The 16,345-nt window shown below is 38.9% G+C and overlaps 1 protein-coding gene across 22 annotated transcripts in view; it reads right to left on the bottom strand.

The window, feature by feature from the left end:
• Positions 1 to 16,345, bottom strand: part of TENM3 (teneurin transmembrane protein 3) — a 2,191,633-nt gene that overhangs the window by 941,502 nt on the left and 1,233,786 nt on the right. For all 22 annotated transcript variants that reach the window (XM_073341694.1, XM_073341703.1, XM_073341702.1 and 19 more), the window contains one exon: positions 772 to 930. The gene's annotated coding sequence lies outside the window, so the exon portion shown is untranslated. The remainder of the gene's footprint in view (positions 1 to 771; positions 931 to 16,345) is intronic.

Raw genomic sequence — 16,345 nt, 5'->3', positions numbered from 1 at the left:
ACATAACCAAAAATTCCTTAAAATTTCAGTTCCTACAAATAAATGAGTGAGCGTACACCTAAATATCATAAAATCACTACATCAGACTGTTAGTGAAAAATTAAAAGAGGACCTTCTACAGACAGAACAGGCAGTTCATTCTTACAAACTGTACATTACTTTAATATTATTGTAGAATATGCAAACACTTCAGACAGTAATGCAAATTTCACAGTATTGAGAATATGTCTAAGTCTTGTTCCATTGACAAAAAGTTGCAACTACTGAGTAAAAGTAATAAATAATATACGCACCATAAAAAGCTGATCCTTAAAATATATTTAGATTTGTTTGAAAATGCAATTAATATATATTGTACATCAGGATTTCTGCAGGATCTTTTGAGCCAAAGACTTAGAGCACTAATAATTAGCTAAATATCTGAATGACAAAATCTGGCTTTGATTCCAAACAACTCCTGTTTAGGGAATGTTTGTCTGTTGCTAGGCAACACAATTTGGGATCAATAAATGTTGCCAAATTATTTTTGCATATAATAATTGACTTGTAAGATTTTGCTGCTTGTAAATTGTGAAGTTTGTGGTTATTAACATTTAAATAGCTTTGTTAAAAATGCTGATTTTTATCATAAAAAGCAAAAGCTATATCTCAAAACTGAAGGGAAGAACTGCCTCCCATGATAATAAACGTTCAGTAATTTGAAAAGTTTTTCTCTCTTGGGAAAACATACAACATAGTGAAATAACATTTTATGCTGTTCTGGTCACCTACCTTCTCTGATGAGTTGGCTGTGGAAAAACTGTATAGATGCAAAGCTCAATTAGTGTAATTTATGTATCCTTGAATGCCAATCATCACCGTTGAGAGGTGGGACTTTCAGGCTCTCTGTGCATTAATTAAGAGCTCATCTCAGCAGAGTAATCTTTCTACCTAAGGACCAAAAAGTAAGTTTAATTAGATTCTAAAAGACAGCATGTCATATACAAAGTAAATGTAGTTCTTTAGCTAGTATGTAAAAAAGGACAGAAAGAGGACATTATTAACAACAATATAAAGGACACCAATCCCTTGTTCACATTTAACTTCATAGATATGGAATTATTTTCAACGTACATATTGAATCCTGCCTAAAAGACTGCGTCCAACTCTTGTAACAGTATGTGGAGACAACTGAAGTTTGACTAGGTTGTTTGGATGCCAACATTATTATTATTTGATCCCTGTCTAATTACTGATGCTGAGCTGATGTTGATCAAGTGCATCTACAGTACTGAAGTTAGACCATATTTCTTTCTGATGGCCAGCTTTTTGTTCCAGGCTACCTTCTGACTGAATATGCAATGGGCAAAACAATGCAAGCTCAGCAAAAGTGAGCGAATGGACTTGCACACTGCATCACTTTCATAGCCTGAGTGATGGAGTACGTATGCAGTTGTTGGCTGGCCCTTAAAATTTGGAGAGGTTAAAAAACTTGCTGGGCTCACTGGTGTCAGCTGCTTGAGAGATGCCTCTCTCATGGAATGGCTTGTGTGAGGACTATCAAATATGCTGCTTAGGACTCACTTGGGAAATAGTATATAAATAATATATTGCATCATTTATAAATGAAGGGAGGGAAAACAAATTTAAAAAGCTGGTCTGGAAAATAAACATGTCAGCTAATAGCTTGTGCATAAAAAAGGGGGGAAAATTAAGAGAAAAATAAGTTTACACTTGAGAGAACAAGAACAAACTAGTTTGTCAAAGACTGAAATAACGAATATAATGAAAGAGTAACAAAAAAACACAAACAAAGAAAACAAAAAGAAAGGCTGCTGCAGAAGGCTTGGAAAGAACAAATAAAATGCCAAACTCCAAAATGAAATTTAGAACAGCAGAAAAACCCAGAAAAAAAGGATTTCAGTGTTCTGAAAGGTTACAGGCAGCTGCGAACAGAAGCTAAAATAAACTATGTATGCATTACATGACATAATTAATAATAATTATAAAGGAGGATCTTGTATAGAGAAATAGTACAATAGAAAGATGCATCAGAATGTGGGAAAAGATTTACTAGCTGTCCTATAAAAAACAAATGTGAGTTCTGGTGTTCTTTGTTGCTGTTATATTTCACAGGCTTTTACAAAAGGAATATGTTTGGGAAACACAGCCATTGTATATGCTATAAATTTACCACCTAACTAGTGTACCTGACGGGTACTGAATAACAGTAGCAAAGCTGACAAAACAAACTGTAGATATTACAGGTACTGTGTGTAAACTGTTTTCCTCTAAACAATAATGTATGATGAAACTATTACTACTGTATAAGAGCAATTGTTCTGTGAAATAAAATAGGAAAAAAATTAGCCAATAATTTATGTTAATGTTGTTCATAAAAATATTTTATATTCCTCTCCCAGTTCTCTCTCACGTATACTCCCAGCCATTTATGTAGTGTTTATTATACAATAGGAATAAGAAGCACTCCCCAGGTATAGGATAGCAGTATGACTCATTAGATTTAAGAGCCCGATAAGTAGATGGGCTAAAAAAAATCATGTCCTTACATACAATACGAATACACTGCAATACCCCTTGAGAATATAAGTATTAGAAACTTGCTATATTGTTAGGAAGTCAGTCTTCATTCTATGAATTAAAAGTACAGGTATTATCAAAGTCACATAGTACAAATGACTGGTTATATGTCATACTCCTCTAAGTATATGCATTTTTTGAAATCTGAAATCTTGTTCGTTTTCCACACTGTTTTCAAATTTATCCCTCTGTTTTAGAGTATGATAGCCTTTGGACAGGGACATGTTTAATATTCACTAACACTTGGGGCATATATTTTTATACGGAAAGGCAAAAGAGATATGCCTATGGTTTGTTATTTTTACTCTCTTAATTGAAGCAAAGTATTGAGTCTTGTTATCTGCGGCCTCCTACTAGTCATATTTAGCACATTCCTTGTCAGGTGTGTCCCTTGATTAAGGTGATGGCAGAGATAACTAACACACTAAACTTTGGAATAAACAGTAATTCTTTGTTCTTCTAAACAAAGATGAATTTTATGACTCTTTAATTTGCTGTCATTCACAAGGGACAATGTCAAGAACTGAACCACAGGACTTTTAGGTAAGTACAAATTGAACGTTAGCAGCATGGTGCCTGCTCATTCCCTTTGCCTCCTCACTCCCTTCCTTCATATTTCCTGAGTTTGTTCTCATCTGAACCCACACTGGTGGTATGCTGCTTTGGAAGTCAGCATTAAACAAGAACAATAAACTTGAACAATAAAATCTGGATGATGTACTGAATCGTGACTGAGATTTGTGACCTGCCTTCAGGTGAATCAAATTCAGTCACAAAAACTTCTGACATGCAGCTATCACAAGCGCCTCAGAGAATGTCAGGTTTCAGAGTAACAGCCGTGTTAGTTGTACTAAATATTGTAAATGAAACATGTTGAGAACCACTGGATATCATGTGCTATCATACAATAATTATCAAAGGTGGATAACCTACCTAGGGGTGTGCTAGATCTGAGCACAGTCTAGCCACCCAAAGTACAACCCCACCTGAACCCCATGAGTATGTACGTGGGGAAGCTAGCCCATGCTACCTCCGCTACACTTCTATTTTTATCATGCTAGTTCAGATAAGAGTGAGAGCAAGTATGTGTATTGGAGCTTGGAATCATTCTCCTAGCTCATAGTGTAGACATAGCCTAAGAAACACAATTTGTAAGACTACGTGTAGTGCCACCACCTGGTGACTCCTGCCATAACAATAGTATACATGTGTATCTAAGCTTATCGATAAATGTTGCATAACATATGGAGAGGTATTCTGAAACTTTCAGAAATGTTCACAAACTGTCTTGTGGGTATCTTTCCTTCCATTCATAGTGGTCTAGGTCACCATCTTTCCCATTTCCAAATGCAAAACTTCCTAAATCAAAAATAACAAATGCTTGTAGGATAAAAAACATTTTGAAACTATTTACATAACTCTAGCTATCTTCACTGAGGTAAGTATTCTATCTTTTTTTGAAAAAAACATTAATCACACTGTCTACTTTTAAAAAGAAAAGGAGGACTTGTGGCACCTTAGAGACTAACAAATGTATTTGAGCATAAGCTTTCGTGAGCTACAGCTCACTTCATTTTATCTCTCTTTGTAATTTAGTTTGGATCTGATTTAACTCCCTCTAGCTTCCTCTGTTACCAGCCCCTGTGGACTTTTAGGAAGTGATCCCTAGGCCACAGTTTAGGAACTGCTGACATACAGGGCTGGCTCTAGGTTTTTTGCCGCCCCAAGCAAAACATTTGCAGCCCCAAGCTCAGGTGGAGGTGGGGCTGGGGCTTGCAGGCGGTGCTGGAAGTGGAGGGAGTGATGTCACTTTCTCCCAGTGCCTGCAGGGGCTTTACCCCCTCCCCCACCCAGCTGCGCAGAGAAGCCCCCATAAAGAGGTGGCACAAGGCAGAGCAGCAGCCAGTGCACAGATGAGGTTTTTGTAGTGGTGGTGGTGGGTGGGTGGTTTTAAGGAACAAAAGAAAGTTTTTAGAATATTATCAGGGTCAAATGGAGTTAAAATGGAAATTTATTTCCCACCTTATAGCAGCTGCTAATCTTCCCCCTGCCACACACACACACACACACGTACGTACGTACGTACGTAAGAGTGAGGGTAGGAAATATTTGCCAAATATTTACAGTACCTGATACACCCTGAAAATGATATTACATCTGAAAAGCACTTGTATACTTTTATGCAGCATTACTTTAAATATCTACACTAGCAGTTCAGAAGTGTTTTTATATATTAAATCTTAAGTTTTGCTGGAGTCCATCCCAGCTCAATCCTATCCCCACACAATAAGAATTGTTCAGCTTGACTTTTCTGATTTCTAGTACATTAAAGCACAGAGAAACCCAGTAGGTGGAGATTTCTCTGTGGCCAAAGATCTCTTGTGAAGGAGGGTCAGATCCTTCGTCTATCGGTTTATCATACAGCACTGGAGTCACTTTGAAAATGATTCCATTGCAGTCAGCAACACCCAAAATGTGGATGGAAGTCATTAATCAGGTAGCCAAACCTTAATATGTTCTGCTGTCAAGACAGTGACCATTGCTGACTCTATGGATAAGAGAGAATTTCATTTTAAATTGGGATGCACCTGTATGTGATAACTTTGACTTCAGCATTTTGCAACCTAAGTCTCCCCAGTTATCCCTTCCATTTGTCACATCCTCCTCACTTACCCTAATCTCAGTATCTATACTCAACTTTATGAAAACATTTCAAATCCATATTTTTGAAATGAGAAAGTTAAGAACACTGATTTACCCATGTGACTGGGGAATTACTTTCTTGATTCTTAACTATACACTCAATTGAAAAGCGAACAAAAATACAATACTATTACCATAGGATCTGTACTTTTTTACAAATTTGACCTGCTTGATATTATTCTGTCTGACTGCATGGAGTTAAGTGCTGTTGGGATGAGCAAAACAGGAAACTAAACAATGACTAGATATAAGATCATCAAGGAAAATGGAACAGTGGGAGGGATAGCTCAGTGATTGGAGCATTGGCCTACTAAACCCACGGTTGTGAGCTCAATCCTTGAGTGGGCCATTTAGGGATCTGAGGCAAAAATTGGGGATTGGTCCTGCTTTCAGCAAGTGGTTGGACTAGATGACCTTTTGCGGTCCCTTCCAACCCCAATATTCTATGAATACTAAGGGCTCTGAAGAGAACAGTGGGAAAGCTATGAATTGGAAAATGCCTGACTTCAGCCACGTTAATAGGTTTGTTTTTCTATCTAAGATCAAAGGACATAAGAACCCCTGCCTAGAGAGGAAGGTAACAGTGGGCAACAGCAGGTTTGGTAGTTGTGGGTGTGGAGAGACAGGACTGATGCTGATGCTGATGCTGAGAGCAGAGAATGTAGCAGGTCTGTGGGGCTGTGGCAGAGATGTGCAGGACGTGTCTGAGGTAGCTGGGCTTTGCTAAGCTTTGAGAGAGATGACGAGCTTTAAGCAAGACGCAAGCAGCTAAACCTTTTGGACTCTTAGACTGTTCTCTGCTTGTTGTGTGTACCTTTGGGATGAATGAACAATACGAAAGGGTCTGTTTTGAATAACTTTAATCAACTGCTGATCACAGGTTCCCAGAGACAAGTGACTTACAGGTATCAATTTCAGTTGGGCCTTCTTGTGTTAATATGATTTAAACCAGGGGATTGCTACCCTGGGATTTTAGCTAGGAGTGGTAGAACTGCAAGGGTCCACCCTGGCAGAGGTGAAGGTAGTGAAACTTGTCACGTGAGGGATGCAGTCATGAGGGAGTGCAAGGGGTGAAAGCAACTACTCACTCGAACAGTATGAAGGGATTAGGGGGTGTTGTAGCCTGGTACTCCAGTCTGAAGTGGGGAGAACCACAGACTTCCACTCTGGTAGGAATGCCAGTAGAGAGAGGGCTGTCAGTTGGAAGAGTACCCATGGAAGAAACTGGTGGAGAGATCACAGATGCAGCTTGTCCCCGAGCCACCACAACAGTAAATAAGGTAATCTGTCATGATCAAGCCAACTGGAGCAGAACATTATTCTGTACTACCTAGATGCTACACATATTTATTTAAGATTACAGAAATGGTCAATATAGTCTATTGATTTTTTTTGAAATAATCTGTGATCCTATAATTAAAGACAATAAGGCTGGGTGGTGTAAGTAATATTGTGGGTACCAAAACATTAACGATGTCAAGTGTGCATTACTTACATGGAAGTTATGGTACTAGAGAGGAGCAAATCACTGTGAAAGAAAAAAATTTACAAGGTCCTGCAGTGCTACTCAGGCTTCCCAGTGCAATCCCCAACCCATCATTGCCACCAGGATATTTTCACACTGTTTATAGTAATTATGAAAAGCAAAAGCAAAATGTAGTCATCTTCCATATGCCAAGGTACCCACTCATTTTGTACTGATATCCCAGTCAACCCTCAACCAACAAAGTGATCAAGTGGCATATTATATAAATGATATAATGGGGGGAAGCCCCTACCCACTGTTCTCATTCTGGGTTTCAGACAAGTGAATGCAGTCATATTTTGTGCTGCTGCTGTGTTGTGGAGCAGAACCACACTGGAATTATGACCACTACCCTTAATACACCTTCTGACCTCTCTGCTACTAGTCTTCAATTTGGAGAAGCATGAATTATGACATGACATTACTGCAAACTTGTCTTACATCATTACTATGGGGAAGAGAGATCAGCCTGCTGTTCACTTTCCAGATATCACTCTTCTTACTTCACTGCTAATGGCCTCTGTTGCAGCATCCTCATCTATATCAGAAAAGAAACTGCTTCCCAATTTCTGGCTCCAAAATGTGGTGCTCTGTCTTCCCAGTTAAATTTACCAAACTGGACCTTTATTTTTATTACGTATCTCTCTGGGGTTTTCAAGATAAGATGCCCAAAAATGGGAAACCATGTTACAGCTTCTAGACCTGGCCATCTTGTCCAGTTTCCATTATAAGAGATGGCCCTTTCAGAGGCTCTCTTTTCTGCATAGACGATTGCTGCTGCTCCCACAGTGTGTGAAATCACTCTGATGCCTCAATTAAGCAGAAAAAAGCCTCTGATTTGTGATCTCTCTCCAAGTGGTGTGCCCCATACTTATAGATCTGTAATCTGCGTTGACGTTTAATAGATCAAAATCAAACCAATTACTTTACTTCAGAGTTAAGGGAAGGATTTTAATAGGGAAGTGATCTGAGGGGGAGGGATAGCTCAGTGGTTTGAGCATTGGCCTGTTAAACCCAGGGTTGTGAGTTCAATCCTTGAGGGGGGCATTTAGGGATCTGGGGCAAAAATTGGGGATTGGTCCTGCTTTGAGCAGAGGGTTGGACTAGATGATCTCCTGAGGTCCCTTCCAACCCTGATATTCTATGATTCTATGAAATTAGGCCTTAAACAAGTTAAATTCCATTCATTTCCTGGCTCTGTGGTCAAGGAGAGGATTAAACAAGGCAGTGGCTTTAATCTATGCCAATCTTATTTATGAGTCATTTCTCAACTCTGTAAAACAGAAAATAGGTTTGTAAAGATGATACAGGCAAGTTGAGCAGATTCTGAGTGGAAGTGTAATGACAACATGGTATACTTTATCATGGTGAAGAAACTTTGGTCCAAATCCGTGTCCCCTTTACTGCTGCCCTGTACCACTCTGGTGGCACAAACCAGCCATAAAGCCAGTTTAACTGTCTGGGGGAAGGATTGCCCAAACTAGGGGGAATCCCTAGGTGGCATAGAGCCATCATAGCAGTTCTCAGAATGTGGGGGCATGTCTGACCCATCTACACTAGGTGACTTCCAGTTGCCATGATGACCCTTGGGAGTGATAGGCAATCAGATGTGCATATTAGAGCAAGGCTGCCCTAATATGGCTGGCTAGCTAGCCAGCCCGAGGATCAGGGGAAGCAGTGTAAAAATAGCATTAAAGTCACCTTTGCTCTCTAACAAGTGAAACTCAGACACAGTCCAGTTTTGGAGCCAGAAAATCGTTTTCAGTTGAGGAAAATGCGACTGTTTCTTGGCAGTATCAATTGGGAGGATTAAAAAGAGCAGGAAATGGATTCCTATGGATTTTTAAACACCTAAAGAAAAAAGTTCCCTGCTATTCTACTAAAACAGTCGTAAGGATGTTGCACGATCTTTCCCATAATTTGTAATTCAGATTGAGAATGGGAGATGAGAGGAAAATAACAGATACATAAGCATTATAGCTACTGGCTCTCGCAGAGGTGGATTAACTATGCCAGCGTGAGAAGCTCTCCCATCTTTACTAAAGTGTTACTGTGGTGCAGCTGCACTGATGCAGCATTTTAAGTGTATACTTGCCCCATGTGTAGACCTGCACTCAAAGAAGCTCTCACAATAGCTTCTGCAATTACTCCCAAGCAAACATGACAGTTTCAATCAACCAGGGAAATAGAATCCATACCATGTGACAGAAGACATGTGACTAGTTTCAATCAAACCAATGCGAAACAAGGAAATGCACTGGGAAAAATAGCCTTGAAATTTCTTCAGGCAGTGGAATTTGGGAAAATGACCGGGATAATTTTTAAAAACATTTGTCACTGGCACACAAAATTTCAGGCAAAATGCTGGATTTTTATACCGAGGGATATTGTGAGTGGCACTTTTGCAGCCAATATTTATGACAGCTCTAGCAAAAGTCAACTAGTCCACCCTGATTTTTAAAAATGTCTGTATTAAAATGCTTTACAGAAATAGATGTACTCCTTTGCTCATTATTTATTATAGTTTGCTGTGACTTAACCTGGATACTGCAAGCAACTTAATATATGGATTTATGGTACTTCTGTATCCTCCAGTGAAATGCTGTTTTGTTGCTTCTAACAAAAGTACTCTTGAGTGAATCACAACAAATATTCCCCATTCTCCCAACAGCAGTGAAATATGAAGGGGATTGAGGAAGACTATTATTCCTTTTCCTCTGTTGGTGAACAGTAGTGTGACAAAAGCCATGCTTTAAGAGCAGTGTTCTTTCTATACGGATATGAATATATTTTGCACCTAAAATATAGTTTTTGAAAAAAAGTCAACAGTAGAATTTTAGTGGCTGCTCTGAAGCAGATGATAATAAATGAAGTTAGGTTGGTTTTTTTATGACCTCAAAAACACATAAAAAACAAAAAAACAGAACTGTGCTTATAATATAATTAATAGCTTTGTTTTTTTGCAGCTCATCACAGTTCCAGTCAACCAAAAGCAGAGACTGTCATTAACTTTTCCTGTTCCCACACTATCCTCATTGAATAGGAAAGATTTTTATTGAAGAGTAATAGAAGAGATAAATGTATCATACACTTAACCTTGCAAAGCTCTTGAAGCTGAACACATATCAATGATTTCTGTAGCTGGATCTGAATTCTCTCAATTAAACACCTCAGTTTGGGGTCAGAGGCTACAGCAGCTATATGTCATGTCTACAGATCATATGGCTATGATCTCTGTTGCAAATTAGTCAGAAAATATGAGCTGGAAAGACCAGGTTATTACTCTTTATACAGTTTTTTTTTCTTTTTCTTTTTTGGTTTGGGCAATGTAGTAAAAGATCTGGTTCAGATTTAAGGTAGGACAAAAATGATTTGCTGAATGGCTATCGTAAAACTATCCTTTGAGCCAGACAATAATTGGAAGAACACCTACCTGGAATCAAAGTGTGAGCTGTTTCTCACACAATCAAGCTACTAAATAGCCGAAATGGTGTTTTCTGTCTGACAAGAAAAATAAAGTAAAACACCAATGAAGCCCTCCCCACACCCCAGAAGGAGTGAAGCCAAAAGAAAGGAACATATATGAGAACATTATGGATTTCTTTCTCATCTGTATCAAGCTTATCTTTAACTAAAAGCAATGTGCAAAACAGAAATCGAAACAAAACAAAACAAAATGGAATACAACCCCCTACCTGAACAATGTCCCTTTAATTTTAGAGTTCATGGAAAGCCATCTGACTCACAGATATTATAGTTTAATAATATTTTTCTCACATGCAAGCCATTGTGTTTCTACATACTGTACATAGCTAATAAAAGTAATACATAAAAATTACTCTCACAGGAAACTCTCTCTTGCTGCTAATATTCATCACAAATGATCAGCCAGGCAGAACTGATTTCTACTAAAATATCTTTGTGCACATTTTTGTTATCGTTGATATTTATTTAGTGACTATCTGAGTAAACAGTGTAAGCGTTACCAGGGCAGCTTGTAGTTATCAGGCTTTATATGATCAAATCATGTGTCACCATAGTAAATTAAATCCAAGTGGATGCTTGATTGATTCTGAAGTTAACCTTATGGTTAGCTATCAAGTCAGCAAAAGTTGAATTGTTGCTTATCAACCCAGCTTCTGGCTAATTAGGACTAAATACCACATTTATAGTTTTTCTTCTCCAGAAAAATTATTTTATAGCTAGAGAGTCAGAAATTGGCACATTGAAATGTGTCATGTACTAGTATCATTCCACTGTTTTAGTTGGAATTCCCCATATTTTCCCTCTTCAACTATTCCTGTCAAGGTTTTTCCTGCTCAAGATAAGGAGTTGGCCTAAAATATCCAAGGCTGGATTGGTTACTGTTTACATAGCCATCAGCAGGCCACAATGTACCCAAAACTCATAAACACACCAGGGAAGGACACATGTGGCACAAACACTTAGGTGCAGTCCAGTGTGCTCCCTGGCTGATGGTCAGTATGGAATGGAGCAAGGTCATGACCCTGTTTCCTCCTGTATCCTTTGGGGGTAGCTTTTCTCCTAGAATAAGAACTGGAAGCAACATCTTTTCACCTCACCAAATACTGTAAGAACCAGGATGGGAGCCAGGCACAAATTAGCCCTAATAGATAAATATATAAACATCATAAAAACTATATTAAAAGAGTGCAAAGTCAAACACCAAAAGGTTAGGAAATGCCAGAATCAAAGTTCCTGAAGCCACCTTAATGAAACTCCTTTGTGCATGTGTATTATGATTCATGATCGTATTTAATTTTAATTACATGATAACATACTATTTTTTCAACACCACTCCTGCCTCATTCAATGCACAGGACTGACCTGCTCTGGGGATGAATCAAGCTGTTGTCTATAGAAACTCTGACTCTTTTGTTGGAGTTGTGTAGTGAACAAGCCAGGTGACTTGCAAGAAGGGAAAGGATGGTTTTCTGGTTAAAGCAGTTGAATGCTGCCTTGGAGAACTCTGTTGTGCCCCTGCCTCTGCCCCAGTGTCTCTCTGTGATCCTGCGCAAGGCACTCTAAACCAGACTTTTCACACCTGGTCACTGCATTTTATCTTCTGGGTGCTTCACTTGAGACCCTGGGGTGTAATTTGCAGAACTGTTGAGCATTCAAAGCTACGATTTAAGTCAATGAGAGCAGTGCTTTGAACATACCTAGTGTGGGCATCCAAATTAGAGAAAACATTTGGCCTTAATCACTCTGTACCTCTGTAAAAAAAAGGATAAGAGCATGCCCTCATCTCAGAGGGAGGTTATGAAAATAAATTCACAAATGTTGTGAAGCACTTAGATATGATAGTGATAAACACCACAGAAAACTCCACAAGTAAATTAATAATTCTGTATTCAGTGCAGGGTTTGAATCATGTACAGTAAATAATGTATGAGGCCACACCTTGAACGATGGTGATAAAACAAAACATTGGATTGCTACTCATTCCGTGAGCATTATCCATCCTGTGCACTGAATGAAGCAGGGGTCCTTGGCTCTGAATTTCCTTGATGTTTTTGGGCATTGGAAGACACTCAGCATTACTTTAGAAAATTAAGCTGTAAAAGCTATGCTTCATCACTGTTTGCTCTTTTTCTTGCAAAAGAAGACAGGATTATCAAATGAATAACATGTATTTTGCAATTTATAATGAATTGGTGAGGAGTGCAAATAATATATACTGAAAAGTTAGTAACTGGATACAAAAGTAATGATATTCATGACTGCTCTAACTCATTTAAATTGCTTTTTATCAGAACATAAATAGTTTTCGGGGCAATGAAAGGGGCTGTTTGTCCAAACATGCTTGTCTTTTTGGGGAATTATGCAAATGCCACCTTTCTGCTCTTTGAATACATTGGTTAGTTCTCTCTTTCTTGAGAATCCAATACAAGGATTATATGTTTTGATGCAACTGCTTTTGTACAAAATAGTTTACTCCTTACAGCATCTCTAATGTACGTTACCTATGTTAGTACCCAATTCTGCAATGTGCTAAGTACTGCTTGTGACTTCAGTGGGAGTTGAGAGCTCTCAGTACCTAGCAGAATGTATGCAAGATTGTCTCTCTCATCAACAGAAGTTGGTCCAATAAAAGATATTACATCACCCAACTTCTCCCTTTGGAATGTAAGCAGTTCAGGTGCAGGAACTTTGGTATTTTACTTATTTGCAAAATGCCACAGACATTTATGATGCTAGTGTATATAAATATTAACATTTAAATATTTAATAATCCTATTTAAGGAAAAATAAAATGCCCATATGGTATAAGAACCTGAACCTATTAACAAAATAAAAGGCAAATATACAGAAAAATGAGAGTGTACGTAGGATACATAAAAAGGGGGAAAAATTTAACAGAAAAAGAAGAAAAACATGTCAGCATTGACTGGTGTTTGCTCGTGGTAGAGCTACTGTCTTGGTCTGGGAGCTCAGTCATGCTTTTAGTATGCAACCCATAGAAGGGCTAGTATGGAGATGCACATTGCAGAGGTAAAAGCACAGAAAGATGCACAATGTCTCCTGGTGCTCCCTAGATACCATTTAAAGTGAGTATCATACTACCTATTGTGCAACCAGCCACTTCTGTTGGTTGGCATGTAAGAGGAGGCAGAACCATGACTCATACACTTAGGGCCGATTCTGTCATCCTTACTGACGTTAAGTAGTACAGCTTTGTGACATATAGGCCAATTGTTGCCAGCTGGCAAAGGGTTCACTTCTCTGGATCAGCAACTCCTAACAGGCCTGACAAACGCAGTACACCCAACACACCATTTTGATGGTATTTATCCATAAATAGCATCTTGTGAGGTATCAAATGAAAGCTTGTGTACTTAATATAATTGAGACATGTATGTACTGATTATATTTAAAGCATTACGTGTACCCACTACAATATGTTTTAAACTATGTAACAAGGCAGAGTTGACAGGTTTTCTGCCAAACAAAGCATGCCTATTCACCTATCCCTTTCTCCGATATAATTTTAGGATTGTAAGCCAAACAGAATTGGAGCTACATTTGCATTCCAAGTCAACATAAGGGTGTCAAGTCAACCTGGGGGTCAACACACTGGAGAACAAACAATGAAGGGCATTTCAAACATTTGCTGGATTATAACTGGCTGACAGACTGGGGTTGTCAGAGAGCTGATACCCAGTTAAGCATCAGCAAACCTCTTCCTCTCTCTGAGGCAGGGGGGTAACATGTTGACTCCCAGGATGGACACCCTGAGAAAGTATGAAAAACGTATTCTGTGTTTGGTCCCAATGATGACCATGGGACTATTAACACAATAGTGTGCTACTTGACAGCAGTGAGGCTGGCATCTTAGTTCTAGAAAGAACATAGTACTATTGGTTGTTTGCAGTGTTGTTGTAGCCAGGTTATGAAAGTGACAAGGTGGGTGAAGTAATATCTTTTATTGGAGCAACTTCTTTTGGTGGTTCTTGTTGGTCCAATAAAAGATATTACCTCACACACCTTGTCTCTCTCACAGTAGTTTTATGGCTACTTTGAAGTTTTGCTACAAACCTGGGTAAGTGAACCATTCAAAGAACAGCGCAGAGAAGAAACCTCAGAGATGGCAGCAAATTACAAGACTTCCTGCCCTGCACTGGCTAGAATATTCACCTAGGCGAGCCAAGCTCTGCCCATTCCCCACTTACCTCAGCCCCATGGGACCTCTCACCTTTACACATGAACTTCAAGGTCACAGTTGCCAACTTTCACGTGGTAAATAAGCACACCGACTTTCACAATAAGCCAAAACTCAAGCTAATCCCATTTCAAAACTAGGCCAAAACAAGCCAATCCCTAAGAATTCCAACAGCCTATTTGACTAGATCCCCCCGGCGTGCAGTCTGGGACCGCTGTGCACCCCTGACTCTCTCTCACCCTTGCCCCTGCTTGCTGATCCAAAAAAAGAAACAACCAGCTGCAACAAGCTACAAGCCAAACAAGCAACAAGTGAAAAACTAGACAACAAGCAACTCACAAGCCAATTACAGCCAAAAACAAACCCAATTTTTGTGTTTTTTTTTTTTGCGGGTTTGGCATGTCTGATCAGGGTTTTCCACACAGGGACATAAGGGTGTTTCTCACTCTCCTCTGTGCCCCTCCACAGCTGCTCAGTCCAAGGGACAACCAACCCCATAGACAGCACTGTTATTTACATTCAAAACTAACTTTTACACACCAATTTTTGTATTGCTGGGTTGAAATAAGAAGGCTTTTATTAACATTTTTATTTACATGCTGTTGCTTACATTCATACATGCAGGGCTTGATTTAAACAAACTATGTTTTTCACTAAGCCATCCATTTAATTTTAAAAGGCCAGATTTATTTGTCAGCATAATATCACTTTTTACCCATTACAAATTCCCTTCTGAATGTTGGCTCCTTTTCACAAGATCAACAACCTCGGTATCTAGCCTTTGCCAATGCACCTTTTAAGCTTTTTTTTTTTTTTTTAAGGGACAAAAGGTTGCCATTCACAAGGACCAATTCTTGCCTGTAACACTAAATAAGGTAGCACCACTCTCCTCTTTTTTAATTATTAAAGGCCTTTTAAGTGAAGCTGAAAAGACTACAAGGGTATTCAGTGCAGAATGTTACAAGATGGAAAGGTACAGAATCAAAGACTTGCTTGCAGGCACCAAGGGCCCTTGTTACAGCAGTTCTTTTCCCCCTCTCACACAATTGGAATACTTGCTCGAGCCTAAGATATCAGGGCATATGGCATTCATTTCTATTTTATACTTATATCCCGTGACAGCACTATTCATGTGGAATGCACAGACATAATTTACTTGTCTTAATATGAATGAGTTGGTTGATATCTCTTGTGATAAACTGTTAGGCATTGGAATTCTTCTCCTTGTAAAAGATTCTAATTGTCACAATGAGAGAGGACATTGCTAAGATCCTTGGACAAAGTGAGCAAATCTAGTACCTTGTAAGCGTGCTCTGAGAATAAGAGGGAAGAAAATTTCATTTTCATTTTCAAGTAGAGAGGGAAGAAAATTATAAAAGTGAAAGGAAATGGTGAATTCATTTTATTCAATTTCAAATTAAGAGTCTCTGACTTTCCACAAAAGCACTGTATCTGCATAGAATAAAACAGACTTATTCCTCAGATGGTAGTTTGGGTTAGCCGAAGAAGATACATAATGTCATGTTCTAGACAAAGATATACTGGGACAATGAGCTTCTCTGGGAACAATTAGCTCCATTTGGTTGTCACTTGTAAGGCCTGTTGCACCTGGAGAAAGGCATCTCCTTAAAAAAGAGAATCCATCCCCAATAACGGGTGGTGCTCAAAGGGAAGCAGAGTTAGACCACAGTGCAGGGACTGCTAGCTAGGAAATCTGATGATGATTCCCTTATGCCTGGATTCTCTGTAAGTGGAGGGACTTTTCTTTACCTTGGTGTGTTGGGTTTTTTTCATTTTTCTCCTGAAAACCCAGGAAGCTCAGTGTGAACTCCTCAGGGTATGTCTACACCGCA

The sequence above is a fragment of the Lepidochelys kempii genome, chromosome 4, assembly GCF_965140285.1.
Source record: "Lepidochelys kempii isolate rLepKem1 chromosome 4, rLepKem1.hap1, whole genome shotgun sequence".
Lineage (NCBI taxonomy): Eukaryota > Metazoa > Chordata > Testudines > Cheloniidae > Lepidochelys > Lepidochelys kempii.
Note: the sequence above shows the minus strand (reverse complement) of the source record. Positions and strands in the feature narration are given on the sequence as shown.